Source organism: Siphateles boraxobius, unplaced genomic scaffold (genome assembly GCF_051911475.1).
Source record: "Siphateles boraxobius isolate OS27281-9 unplaced genomic scaffold, OSU_SipBor_1 63, whole genome shotgun sequence".
Lineage (NCBI taxonomy): Eukaryota > Metazoa > Chordata > Actinopteri > Cypriniformes > Leuciscidae > Siphateles > Siphateles boraxobius.
The window spans coordinates 612,312-627,300 of record NW_027509190.1 but is presented as its reverse complement, the minus strand read 5'-3'; the positions used below and the strand labels follow the sequence as shown (position 1 = coordinate 627,300).

General features: G+C 39.0%; 1 non-coding gene across 1 annotated transcript; it reads left to right on the top strand.

The window, feature by feature from the left end:
• Positions 1-4,438: 4,438 nt before the first annotated feature.
• trnav-uac (transfer RNA valine (anticodon UAC)) lies at positions 4,439-4,511 on the top strand. Its single transcript has one exon. It is a non-coding gene; the product is annotated as a tRNA-Val (tRNA).
• Positions 4,512-14,989: the final 10,478 nt, after the last annotated feature.

Below are 14,989 nucleotides of genomic sequence, written 5' to 3'. Positions count from 1 at the left end.
TGCACCTCTCACTGCACATCTCATCTCTCACTGCACCTCTCACTGCACCTCTCACTGCACCTCTCATCTCTCACTAAACCTCTCACTGCACATCTCACTGCACCTCTCACTGCACCTCTCATCTCTCACTGCACCTCTCACTGCACCTCTCACTGCACATCTCACTGCACCTCTCACTGCACAACTCACTGCACCTCTCACTGCACATCTCACTGCACCTCTCACTGCACATCTCACTGCACATCTCACTGCATCTCTCACTGCATCTGTCACTGCACATCTCACTGCACATCTCACTGCACCTCTCACTGGACATCTCACTGCACATCTCACTGCATCTCTCACTGCACATCTCACTGCATCTATCACTGCATCTGTCACTGCACATCTCACTGGGCCTGCTCTTCTCCCTGGGCCCCTTGCTCTTACTCTTCCTCGTCCAGACATTACAGTGTTTGTCTTTTTCTGTTTCCAAAAACATCACTCCTCAAAGTCCTCCTTTTAATGTATAAGTGTCAATGTAACAGAAAAAAATAACCCCTGCCACTGAGTCTAAGCCAGACTGGAATCAGCTATGGTTGGCCCAATTTACCCAACATAAATCAGGTGTGTGTCAATTATTCAATTGTTTGTTTATTATCAGCTGAGATATATTGTTTTTGAACTGATTTCATTGAAGAAGCCGAGGTTTTTATACTGTATCTAAGGTTTGGAATATTGTTTTTGCTATTGTGGGGTGGTGTGTGTTAACATTTGTAAATACTACAAAAACAATCCATAATTTTGTTGGGAGGTATAGCTTTTCTGTTAAGAAAATGTAAGCATTGTGGAAATGTGTTCACTGACTGCATATTGTGTGAAAACTGTATAGTATTGCTCTTAATTCATTATGATAAGATTTCCTGCATACAAAATATATTTCTAAAAAGTGCACAGATGTGGAATGTGTCTTAGAATGCAATGTGGATTATGCCAGTACTTACAGAGACAGTGGTGCTTGGTGTAGGGGCACTGGACACTGCTGCGCTGGGTTGGTCAACAGCCTGAGATGGTCTCCTAGCCACACTCAGATTTGGCTTTGCAGCAGCAATGTGGGACCCACCAAATCTTGGCTTGGTAAACCAAAAAAGGGCAAAACAATGTCAATGAAAAGACAAATTGAATTGTAACAGCACATTGGCCAAAAATATAATAAAATGTAAAATGAGAAAATATCTATTGATCCTATCATTCATTATATAACTAAAGGACCTGCTTTCTTTCTTTAACTTATTTTTTTGTCTGTGTATTACCACACTCTACTACTTATACAGATTGAAATAAGCACAGTTAGAATAGAAAAATGTGTGGGAAGGTATTGCTAGAATGTGAGTATATAGTAATTTAACAAGTACCTTTTAAAAATGACTTAAAATCAAAAATGTTTGCACATAGTTTGTAAGAGAAAGCGTTTATTAACAGTGAAGGGGGTGGATTGGAATCCACTGCTGCTTCAATGTATATGTAATGATTGATTATAATTAAGGTATTAATCAATATTTTTGCTTCTAAATATCAAATGAATTGAATGACTTCTCTGGAGATTTTACTTTATTTACAGTTTTTTTCAATCGCTAACAAGCGCTTACCCATACTTCAGATACTTTTTCTAAACTCTTAACACAGACTCACACCTACAAAACACAATTGGCCAAATGGTTAATTTTCTTCTCAAAAACACATTTTGTTAAATATATACTAACTCTTCATTTCAAAATAGAACACATCTTTCTCTGCACACACTAACTTTACCAAAACACTGAAAATCTGTCTCAAAATGAAATTATTCTGTCAAAGAATAACACTTGTTTTCACTTCACATGGTACATGCAGTCAATCAAAGTACACCAGGTTTCAAAATACTGGCTATTGTTGACATTACAAAAACTACATAGACTTTGATGTTTCAGTTTTACAGGTATTTATTTGCATGCAAAACATGCAATCCAACCTTTTTACACTAAATTTCTTGGTTGGGAACTGTATGTCCACATGTACAGTAATGTTCACATTCAAAAGCATTCTAGTAAAAAGCAAATCAGTTTTTTCCCTTTACTGTTTACAACAGGAGGTACAGTAGAAACACGGTATGAAAGAACAGAAAAAGTTTTACAGTATTGCTTACAAAAAAAGCACAAAATTACTGTATCTAAACTCTGCGATCTTCAGGGTTAGGCCACATGTTTTCATCAAATATTGCACTTCTGCACCTCTCACTGCACCTCTCCCTGCACATCTCACTGCACCTCTCACTGCACCTCTCACTGCACCTCTCACTGCACATCTCACTGCACATCTCACTGCACCTCTCACTGCACATCTCACTGCACCTCTCACTGCACATCTCACTGCACCTCTCACTGCACCTCTCACTGCACCTCTCACTGCACCTCTCACTGCACATCTCACTGCACCTCTCACTGCACATCTCACTGCACCTCTCACTGCACCTCTCACTGCACATCTCACTGCACCTCTCACTGCACCTCTCACTGCACATCTCACTGCACATCTCACTGCACCTCTCACTGCACCTCTCACTGCATATCTCACTGCATCTCTCACTGCTCCTGCTATTCTCCCTGGGCCCCTTGCTCTTACTCTTCCTCGTCCAGACATTACAGTGTTTGTCTTTTTCTGTTTCTGTTTCCAAAAACATCACTCCTCAAAGTCCTAATTTTACTGTATAAGTGTCAATGTAATAGAAAAAAATTGGGTAATTTTGGGTTGGCCCAATTTACCCAACATAAATCAGCTGTGTGTCAATTATTCAATTGTTTGTTTATTATTTTGCTGAGATATATTGTTTTCGGAACTGATATCATTGCAAAAGCAGAGGTTTTTATACTGTATCTAAGGTTTGGAATATTGTTTTTGCTATTGTGGGATGGTGTGTGTTAACATTCGCAAATACTACAAAAACAATCCATAATTTTGTTGGGAGGTATAACTTGTCTGTTAAGAAAATGTAAGCATTGTGGAAATGTGTTCACTGACTGCATATTGTGTGAAAACGACATGAAATGTGTGAATGGTATGGCCACAATAGACCGATGCTGTGCTAATTGTGTTTAGAGTTTTGAAAATGTGACTACTGGTTAGACAAACGCTTGTTAGCGACTGAAAAAAACTGTAATCTCTTTAGAAAAGGACAAAAATAAAACAAATGACCATTGAGGTTTCCTGTACAGTAATATAAAATGTTCGGTCTGCCAACAAAATTAGCAGCATTTTGCCATGTTAAAAACACTGGGCAGTCTATAGTTTCAGTCGCTTTTGAACAAGTGTACCCTAAAAGCGGTGGGACTGACGTCCAAATCAAGTTTCCGTAGTGTAGTGGTTATCACGTTTGCTTTACACACGAAAGGTCCTCAGTTCAAAACTGGGTGGAAAGAAGTGGAGGCATTTTAAATTTAATGCTCCAATTCGCTACAAAAACCTTGCTTTTGAGACAGGTGAAGGCCATCGTACCAAGAATCTGTAGGCAGACTGCCATGCCGAATGACCTCTGTTCTGTTGTTTGTGGAATTCACAGACTGTCACACTGCTTGCAGAGCAGATTATGGGATGGAGCCATCTTCTAAAAAGCACATGCCATGATATCACGTTCGCTTTACACTCAAAGGTCTTCAGTTCAAAACTGGGCGGAAACAAGTGGAGGGATGTTAAATATAAATGCTGCAATTCGATACAAAACCCTTACTTTTAAGACAGGTGAAGGCCATCGTACCCAGGAGCTGTAGGCAGACTGCCATGCCGAATGACCTCTGTTCTGTTGTTTGTGGAATTCACAGACTGTCACACTGCTTGCAGAGTAGATTATGGGAAGGAGCCATCTTCTAAAAAGCACATGTGCCTCATCAATAGGTTTCTGTAGTGTAGTGGTCATCACGTTCGCCTAACACGCGAAAGCTCCTCGGTTAGAAACTGAGCAGAAACAGTGGTTGGATTCTGACAGAAAATTTTAACTGTTTGCCACGCTAGGTGGGTGCAGCGCTCATTTCCTTCATATGCTTTTTAATAAGCATGCACCTAAAGATTTATGTCTGCAACCTGCAGACGTGTTTGTAGTGTAGTGGTTATCACGTTTGCCTCACACGCGAAAAGTCCCCAGTTCGAAACTGGGCGGAAACTGTGGGTGGTTTTTGCAAAAATTTAATATGCGATTTTCTGTTGAGCAGGTCAGTACACTTGCAGGGATGTTTGTGGTTTAATCTCTTAGAAAAGGACAAAAATAAAACAAATGACCCTTGAGGTTTCCTGTACAGTAATATAAGATGTTCAGTCTGCCAACAAAATTAGCAGTTTTTTGCCATGTTAAAAACACTGGGCAATCTATAGTTTCAGTCGCTTTTGAACAAGCGTACGCTAGAAGAGGTGGGACTGACGTGCAAATCAAGTTTCCGTAGTGTAGTGGTTATCACGTTTGCTTTACACGCGAAAGGTCCTCAGTTCAAAACTGGGTGGAAACAAGTGGAGGCATTTTAAATTTAATGCTCCAATTCGCTACAAAACCCTTGCTTTTGAGACAGGTGAAGGCCATCGTACCCAGGAGCTGTAGGCAGACTGCCATGCCGAATGACCTCTGTTCTGTTGTTTGTGGAATGCACCTCGTCAATAGGTATCTGTAGAGTAGTGGTCATCACGTTCGCCTAACACGCGAAAGGTCCTTGGTTCGAAACTGAGCAGAAACAGTGGTTGGATTTTAGCATATGCTGTTGTTCCACCTGTCGACCAGGAGCAAGAGGGGTCTCAGCAGAAGAGGAATCCTCTAAGCATTTCTGAAATTCAGCAAAATTAGTGTAATATGCGAGCGAGAATTATAAAGTATTTGTTTTTTAATAAAAAGTCTGTTATCAAAGAACTTTAAAGGCTTACCTGAGATGGAAATGAGAACTCAGTGCCAGATGAAGACTCTTCTTGCATCCCTAGGTCTGTCTTCCTGCTTTTGTGTTTGTCAAAGTCAAGAGGCACAGGTCGACAGCCTGGCTCCACATATTGTAGGCCAAACCTCTCTCTTGTGTCCCAGCTGGAGATGTCTCATTGTGAGTTTTTTATAAAACATTCAAATTGTTTAATACATTTTTTTTTTTACTGAAATTGTATATATATATATATTTGTTTATTTGCATTTTAGATAACGAATGGTTTTCACAGAGGGCTTTACACAGTTTTTTACAAGACAATACAATCCGGAGAATCTGCGGGTGCCTTTAGACCGTTATTCAGCGAGCGGGATTTTCAGAGGTTGCGTTATGAAACATTTCTCAGCGCCAACCGGAATTTCCTACGAATTTTAGATTTTGTGTGACAGCCCTTATCGTATCAGCAAACCGAAGGACTGCTGTTTGATTCACAATCGCCAATAGTCGGACTTCTACGTACGAGTGCTGATCGCCAAAACCAACACACTGCAGACTTGAGAAGCGTCGTGGAGTTTTTTCGGAAACTGTCACGAACAAGCATTAGATGAAAACAGACAATTGCGTAACGAGCTCTTAAGCGTACAACAAGAAGTCGATCAGGTAAGGTCTGATCAACAATTGGTGACGGTGGCCATGTCTCTAATTTCTGAACGACTACATGTTGTTCAGAGAATGTTGAGGGAATTACATGATGCGTTTATGAGAAGATAAGGATGCATACCTTTTTTTTTTTTTTTTTTTTTTGAATGTTACTTTTTAATTTCTTTTTAAAACTCATTTGAGGGTTATTATTTTTAAATTCATTTGGTAATTATTTTTAAATTCATTTGGTTATTATTTTTACATTTCATTTGTTTGTTATTATTTTATGTGATCTTTATTAGTGATACAGACATGTGTAGGTGGCTTAGTATTGTTGTTGAATTGTTATTCTATTTCTGTTACACTTTGTTAATCGTACACATTAATTGACAATATTGTTTATGTATGGTAGTAGCACATATGTGCTTGTTTTACACGATTTTAAATAAATAAAACATACCAAAATGCTTTGTAAAAGAGCTCGAACCGACTCAGATTCTGAAGACGTAGAACACGAGCGATCAAGACAGCAGATTAATAATCAATTACGACAATTAATAAGCAATCAGCTACAAATGCTAAACACAAGCGAACTAACCACTACCGAACGATTGCAAAATATTATAGACGAACAGCAAAGATGGTTAGAAACACCTGTGCCTAATGATAATGAAAACGTACAGATCGGTACAGGTGATTCACCTCAAACGAGCTATGATCCACAGCTTCCAGAAATGGGGCTGAGTCAGTCAGAAATACGTAACCTCGCGACTGAGGGAGGCTGTGTAGGACAGTTCACAATAATACCAAGACCGCATTGCAATGGGGTAGAAATTAATAGGACACTTAATCTCCGTGAAATAGACACAAATGATTTAGCTACTTATAATATACATCTGCATAATATTTTAAATGAGATTGTAGATTTTTCTCAATTGATGGCTGGCAAAACAGGCTATATAAACATAGCTTTATCTGGCGATAGTTTATCCACGTCCATAAATACAGTTTTAACACCTGAGAACAATCAAAATCCTACATTATTTATCGAACAGATTGAACAAGCGACACAGAGTAACGGTGCTGTAAGCACAGACGCGACACTATCATTACAGATTTCTGTAGTTATGGACAAGCCTGGAGGGAGTCATAGGAGAAGAAGAATTACAACCCTTGCGATCAGTGAATCTATAGAGAGGAATAAAATGCATTTATGCAGTCCTAATAATTTCGAAAACAGTATGTGTTTGAGTTTTTGTCTAGCCTATTTTCTTAATCCGTCGTTTACAGATCAGCAACTACAAAGACCTGCATACGAAATCCATACGAGCTGTGTTTTCACACCGCATGAAAAATAGGATTTCACAATTTGATTGTTTTCGAAAAGAAATATGATCTAAAAATCTTGGTATTTCACCGAGACAGCTCAGGGAATCTACAAGTGTACAAAAACACAGATGAAATTCATCCAAAGACTGTGAACCTGTATAATCACGAGGGGCATTACCATCTAATAAAAAATTTGAAAGGTTTTATAGGGTGTAGCTACGTCTGCCAATACTGCCATAAGGGAAACAATGATATGAGGACACACAAATGCAAATATGTATGTAATATATGTGCAATATGTCCGAGTGTCGGATACATAGGCTACTACAAAGTATAGACCATATCCGGATTGTCTCAGATTCTGTAGAAATACGTTCTGCTACAATACACATAAAAAATCATGAGTACCCGATGAAAGACCGCTATGTGATACCATTCGTTTTTGCTCAAAATGTCACACTACTTATAGGCTAGCAAGAAACGGTGATAAGATAAAACCACACAACTGCTCTCCGAAGTGTTGCGAACATTGCAACGAGGCCTTGACAGACGCCGGTAGCCACCAATGTTACATTCAACCCCTTAAGTCTGAAGCACATGATGAGAAATACATTTATTACGGTTTTGAAACTATGTTTGAAAATGGTAGAAATAGCCTACCGCTAATTACATATGTGCAATGACACACGCTGGTGAGGTATTTGAAGCTGCTGGAACAGATTGCGCAGCGCGTCTGATTAAACACTTCAGACGTTCAAAATATACCAACTTTACCTTCGTAGCACACAACGCGTCCGGTTTTGACAATTTTATTCTAGTGGAATACCTCACCAAGAAAGGGTTAACACCGAAAATTATCATGCAAGGATGTTGTATCTTGTACATGTATGACGCAGCGTTTAAACAACGCTTTATCGATTAATTTCAGTTTCTCCCAATGTCTTTGGCAAAGATACCGGCTGCGTTAAACCTAAGTGTGAGCGATAAGGGTTTTTTCCCACATCACTTCAATAGATTGGAGAATGCTGATTATCTGGGGCCGTATCCAGCAAAAGAGTTTTAAGGCTATGAGACGATGAGTCAATCCGAATGTACTAGATTTGATCTATGGTATGCAAGTGTATCGAGTTTGTTTGACTTCAAAAAGGAGCTAGCTTTTTACTGTCGGAATGACGTGATTATTCTACGCCAGGCCTGTTTGAGCAATAGGGATGAGCCTGAGAGGTTGAAACCCTGCGATGCTTTATACGGTGGCCGCACAAACGCATATAAGTTGTACCACAAAACTGCTGAGGGTGAGAGGGTAGATTATTATGATTTCACATAGTTGTATCCGTACGTACAATCATGTAAAACATATCCTATCGGGCATCCTAAAATAATTTTTAAGGATTTTGAATCTATAGAGAATTATTTTGGTCTTATCAAAGCCACAGTCCTACCCCCACGCAAGCTATTTCACCCCGTACTACCTTACAGGTGCTGTGGTAAGCTAATATTTCCATTGTGTAGGACTTGTGCAGAGAATCAGATTCAAAACCCTCACTGCAGTCATACGGATGAAGAGAGGTGTATTGCAGGGTCGTGGGTCTCCGTTGAATTAAAGTGTGCTATTCAACACAGATATAAAGTGTTGAAAATGGATGAAGTCTGGGATTTTGAACAGACATCTGACACCTTGTTCAGTGGCTATGTAAATACATTTCTAAAATTCAAACAGGAAGCCTCAGGCTTTCCCTCACATGTAGTGACAGACGAAGACAAACAGTCTTATGTCAACTATTATCTTGAAAACAAGGGTGTTAGTTTGGATGTTTCTAATATTTCACACAACCCTGCAAAAAGATCTGTAAGTAAGCTAATCCTGAACACATTGTGGGGTCGGTTCTCATTGCGTACCCAGCTCCTGAACGCGGAGCTTCTGACAGATCCAGAAGAGTTCACACAGCGCCTTTTTAGTAATGCGTATTTCATAAAACATTTCTCGTTTGTATCTGATACCGTCGCATTAATCCAATGGTCTTATGCCGAACAAGACCCCTCTCCCACTCGCGATGTTAATGTGTTTATCGGAGCGTTCACCACCGCATACGCGCGACTTGAGCTCTATAATCTTTTGGATAAATTAAATGAGCGTGTCCTTTACGCCGATACGGATTCAGTCATCTTTGTATCGAAAAACGGGGAATGGATCCCTGAAACAGGTGCATATCTCGGACAGCTCACAAGCGAGTTAGAAACGGAAGATTGGATAGAATTGTTCTCTTCTTCTGGTCCGAAATCTTACGGGTACTGTACTGCAAAAGGATATACATGTCTCAAAGCAAAAGGCATAATGCTTCACGCAGAGAACGCACAAATAGTCACGTTGCAGAGTCTGATCGGTTTAGTGCGCTCACATGTTGAGACAGGTGTCGGTCTGCACCTGCTCGCTAGCTCAGACACCATCACGCGCAATAAGTCGTGTCTCACACTGCATAATAAAACAGTTGTGAAGAGTTTCAGAATCGTGTACGAAAAACGCGTCCTTCTACCAGACTATACAACATTGCCTTACGGGTTTTAACAATATTTTGTGAATATGTGTGAAATTGATGTTTTTGACTACAGACTGCAACATCCGTTTTCTGGGGTTGTTAGCAGTCCTAGCAACAGTAGGAAGACTTTTTTTGTGAAAACTCTGATGTATAACTCTGACAAGATGTGTTCTGTAAAGTTTGATAATTTTGTGTACATATATACATCCTGGCAACCTTTATATGACGAATTGTTGCATGCTTTTGATATTAAATTCATTGAAAACATTCCAAAGAAACTGGATGATGATTCTTTATTTCCCCCCGATAAACGGTCATTATTAATATTGGATGATGTTATGACACACGCTGCGTCCAATCCAGAAGTATCTAAAGTTTTTACACTCATCACAACAAGATCAGCTGTTTATTGTTGATACAGAATCTATTCTTCCAGGGCAAATCTAGCAGAACTATAAGTCTTAATGCTAACTATTTAATAATATTTAAAAATCCCTGTGATAAACAACAGATAGGGGTTTTGGGCAAACAGATGTTTCCTACCAGTACAAAGTTTTTTATTGAGGCCTACCAAGATGCAACCGAACGACCTTACAGCTATTTACTGATAGATTATAAAACACAAACGCCTGAAAAATTCCGTCTCAGATCGGACTTACTGTCTGACCATCCGGTCGTGTACGTTCAGAAGGGAGCTTAGCAATGAGTTTGAGGCTTTCCAGAAATCAGGTACCTTTTAAAGTTATTATACAAGGCTACACCCAAGCAACGAGGAGTTATTCTGGATTCGGCCCCCGATGAGTTAATAGTAGCATTATGCGAAGTTGCCTTAAATATACTTCACGGATCAATTCCTCTTACTACGAAGCAACATAATTCTTTAAAAAGAAGGAAAAACTAGATAAAGTACGTTGCTAATAAAAAGATTAATATAGTCAGGAAGAGGTGTATGATTAATCAAAGAGGTGGATTTCTACTTCCTTTATTATCAGTAGCTCTCCCGTTTATAACCAGTCTGATAACTAGAAACTGAACCTAAAAAGGATGGACCACACCGAAAAAATTTATCAAGTGCCTAAGAATCAATTGGACAGATTGAGGTCTGCACCACCTCGTGAAAATATTCATACGCTCGTGGAGGACAATCTGGACTCATCTATTAGGGATATATTACGAAGACATGATTTGGACACACACGAAAAGGCAAAACTTTACACTAACGCTTTACAACGATTTCTTAATGTGGTAAAACAGCGTGATATGGAATGTAACACTCTAACCCTTACAATGCCTCAAGAGACAACTGACACCCCCCATAGTACCGGAAATAGCACCAGTGACATCACTGATGATGCAATCGTATCAGAGGTACTAAACAATGTGTCTCAGAGAAGCTTGAAAAATGTAAAATATATTATGGATAAAATGTCCAAAGCCAAACATCTGGCATCATGGACTGACAATGGAGAGTTTGTTTACATAGGACGAATCATCCCCGGATCCCATGTGTTTGATCTACTGAAAAGTGTGATGTCACCACAGATGATACGTGACATCAGGCGTCCGGTGGGGGGGCCCGAGTTTCTGGATGCGTTTGCAGAGCTACACATACCTTATTCGACTGTAACCAACTAACATGTTAGGCACATGATTGAATCGCTTAAAAGAAAAACAACCGATGGAGGTATTGAATCGCGTAAAAAAGAAAAACATCCGATGGTGATTTTGAGACTGTACCACCTAAATCTTCGAAAAAGGTTGGATATTATGACTCAGCAACACACATACATTCAAACACACTGGATGAAAGTGTATTTAATTGAGCTGCATTAGACACTAAACACTGGTTGAAATTTTAATGATTATATGTGTTGATGTAACAGGATTTGTCTGTTTTACAAATATAACCATATGGGTGATTTAGTGCAACCTATTTCAAAACTGTGAATTTCATGAATGTTTTTATTTATTATTTTAAAAGATGTGTGTGATGTTATTGTTTTCTGCTGTCAAATAAAAGAAAGAAACATTTCATCTGTTTACGTGTCATTTTATTTGTAATATATACACATAAATAATACATCACAAATTAATATGACTGGAACATTTTACCAGATTGCACGCACTGTATACACTTAAATGATTTACTATCACAAACACAGGGTTTCAATTTTTCACAAAAAGAGATACCATAGAATCAATTTTTAATAGATTATCATTATGGTAAAATTTCATTATATTTTCATACTCAACCCCTCGCGACATATGATACAGAAAAAAGACACAATGCTGTCCGCAGGTGACAGATGTATAATCTTGTACTTGTCTGGTAGAATAATGAACATGTGTAGAATTCTTTTTTAGAAAATCTTGAATAGATCTCGGAAACAAATTGCATCCGGTGGATTACCGAAGCTGTCGAAAAAACATGCGAAACCACTTCGCCCTATGTACATTGCTAGCCAGTGCTGACCCGGATCGCCCGATGCATCTGTATTAGAAATTAACAGGGCAGGTACATCTAACAACGCTTCTTTGGGGAGGTAGTCGCTAGGAAACACTCCTAGAAAATTGATATCACATATGTTGTCCATGATTCCTGTCAACTGTATCGTGTTCATTTCAGTAGTGTTCAGCAAGCACCTGTCTTCGGTTTGATATTTCAAGAAGAGGGTCAAAGGTTGCATAAATTAAAAGATTCACAGTGTGCTCTAGAGGCTCTCTAAAACGTGCTTCTAATCTAATATTTCCTGATCTAATAAATGACACATGCTGTCCACATTCATCGTCGGGTGTCAGGTTGAACGCATAGAGAGTGTATCCATTGAGAAAATACTCTCCGTCTATGGCCAATGGCTGGTTCTTCAGATGTCTACCTGTCGCAGACACCAGTTGATAAAACTCTCTTACGGCATTTCCTAAGTTATATTGTGGCTGAAACGGTCGATTAGGGAGATACATGCCGTCAGAGGTGAGATTTATGAATTCTAAATTAAAGTGTTTAAGGCGAGACACTACAGGTGAATAGGGTAAAATTTTTAAATTACAGATATCATCATGAAACTTTACAAGTTGATTACTCACATGAATTGGAGAAAAAAATGTATTGCAAGTTTTTTGTAATTTTTTGTTTAAATATGCTAATCAGGCTATATCTAATTAAATATACGCTAATTTGCCTATATTTTGAAGTGACGTTTTTTGAAGATGAAAAAAACAAGGTTCAAAATTATTGTTGCATTTTGTTGATATATTCAATAAAAAGACATTTTCAGAGGGGATTATGAATATCTCCCTTTGTTACCCTATAAATCAGAAAATACTGCCAATAGTCTTAAAAAATTGATTTCCGCCCTATTTTTAGGCATAAAATGTCATATAAATCAGGCCAAAAATGATATATCAACAAATCCCTCTGAACAAACCTTCACAATATAGTTAGGAATAGGACTGTACAGTTTGGTGTATGTAGGTGCTACTGAAGTGGAAAATCGTCACTAGGAGTGTGAGAAAAAACTCATTTTGAGAAAACGGCCTTTAAAGATTTGTATGGCAAAATTCCACTAATTTCTATTGAAAGCCATGAATTACAGACAAAATATGTTTTAGGTACAAGTAAAATCAATGCATCACACTGTTTAACATCCAAAACTCATCATTGCTTTATCCATCACTGATCATAACATCCAAAACAACACTTCAACACATCAAAACCACACATCAACAGTCCATCACACAGGTGAATATGTTTCTGCCTGAGGGACTCACAACCACTTTAGGATCCCAGAATTACAGATTTGTTAAGTATTATATATTAATTATATTATACAAAAACTGAAATGTGTTGAGTAATGTAATTGTTTTGTATATATAGCGTGTAAAGTATAGTATTATGTGATGCATGTATATAATGTCAGAGCGCGTCACGTGATGATTCTGAACGAATCACGTTGTCAGAAATTGGCATCAGCCAATGAGATGCGCATTTCGAGTTAAATCGCCGGTTTTACTTTCAAGATTGGTTGCTGATAAACAGGAAATGACCATATTTGGATCAGATAGCGTTGCAAAGGAGAGAGAGAGCTTTCTAACGGTGTGTGTGTGATGACAGGGTGCAGACAGCGATCGCGGAGCGGCAGGATGATTTAGAACGCCAACTTTTGATGAATTTATGTGAAATCTACACACGCAAACAGAAAAGGTTAAGTAAAATAAAGACCTAAATGTGTATTTTGGACTTTTTTTCAGCACAAGTCTGAAAGAAGACATGTTATTGAAGACAAATAGCCCAAAATCTCAAAATTGTCCAATGAAAAAAAAAACGATGTTTTTGCCTGCCGTGTCTCGCCTTAAAGGCGAACGGGTTTTTATCATAGGCACCTGTAAACTGAGTCCCGAGGAAGAGGTTTTCATGGTTAGAGATGCGCGCTCCTGCTGGTATGGAGAAATTTTTCACAAAGACACTGTCGATAGGATATTTGGCCATGCTCGAGAGGAGCGCTTGTGCATGCCCCAAACGCACCGCAGGTGATACAGTGACTCTCTTGACAAAGAGTGATGCAGAGAGTATTTTTAGTTTATAATCGACAGCGTCAGCACGCATCAGACAGAATGCATCTTTTGCTCTGGTTAAACGAAGACGAATATCAACACCGTTCACTAATAGTTTCGGTTGAAAGAAAATATCACTGTGTATAGGTGCTAGTAGCTCCACAACATTGCTAGCTTTGGTGAATGCTGCTCTTTTTGTTAAGCCTTCGTTACCCCCGGCTGGGTCTACTGTGTCCATTCGGCCCGCGGAATCTTTGTAAAAAAGTCCTGCACTAAAGTTACTCTCCAACGTATCTCTCCCATAATAAATGAGCGTTTCTAAAATGCATCTATATGGATAGGTATTCGAGGATTGGGATACTAGGGTATCTCCTAACGATACATCAACCTGTGAGAAGATACACGCTCCAGGATAATTAAGAAGCCCTACGGGAGCGCCGTCTGGAATATCACCACCGTTCGGAAGAGTTATTTTGACACGGGTAAATAACAGAGTGTTATTCAAATCTGTGTAATCTTCACCTGTCCCCGCTATGAAAAATTCTATCGGAGATAAATCTGTATTAGCTGAAATCGGCGGAATCTCCACATAAGTGTTTTTTTCAATAGCTGTTTGTGTCAAAGGGACAGTAAACAGATCCAGCTCGGTCTTGATGCATTCGTCAGACATGCAATGTAACAGAGACATTTTTTAGAATATAGTATTGGATCGTCTTTTTAATTTTGTAGTTCTTTTCACACGCATCGTACGGGTTCTTTGTTTGATATTGCGACTGAGCGCTTCTTACTGATGCGTATGGTTTTCTTTATGCCATGACCACGCCCTCTTCTCATACGGGTCCCTGGTGGTTTTAGCCGTCTACGCCCCATGACCATAAGTCCATGCCCGCTCTGACCGTCATCATTGTTATATGAATTTGTTAGAGCTGTAGTTACGAAATCACTTACTATGTTTTTTGCAGCGGCTTTTAGATGTGGTTTTGCTATACTGAACCCCCTTCTAAGAAATGGGATTGCCATTCGATA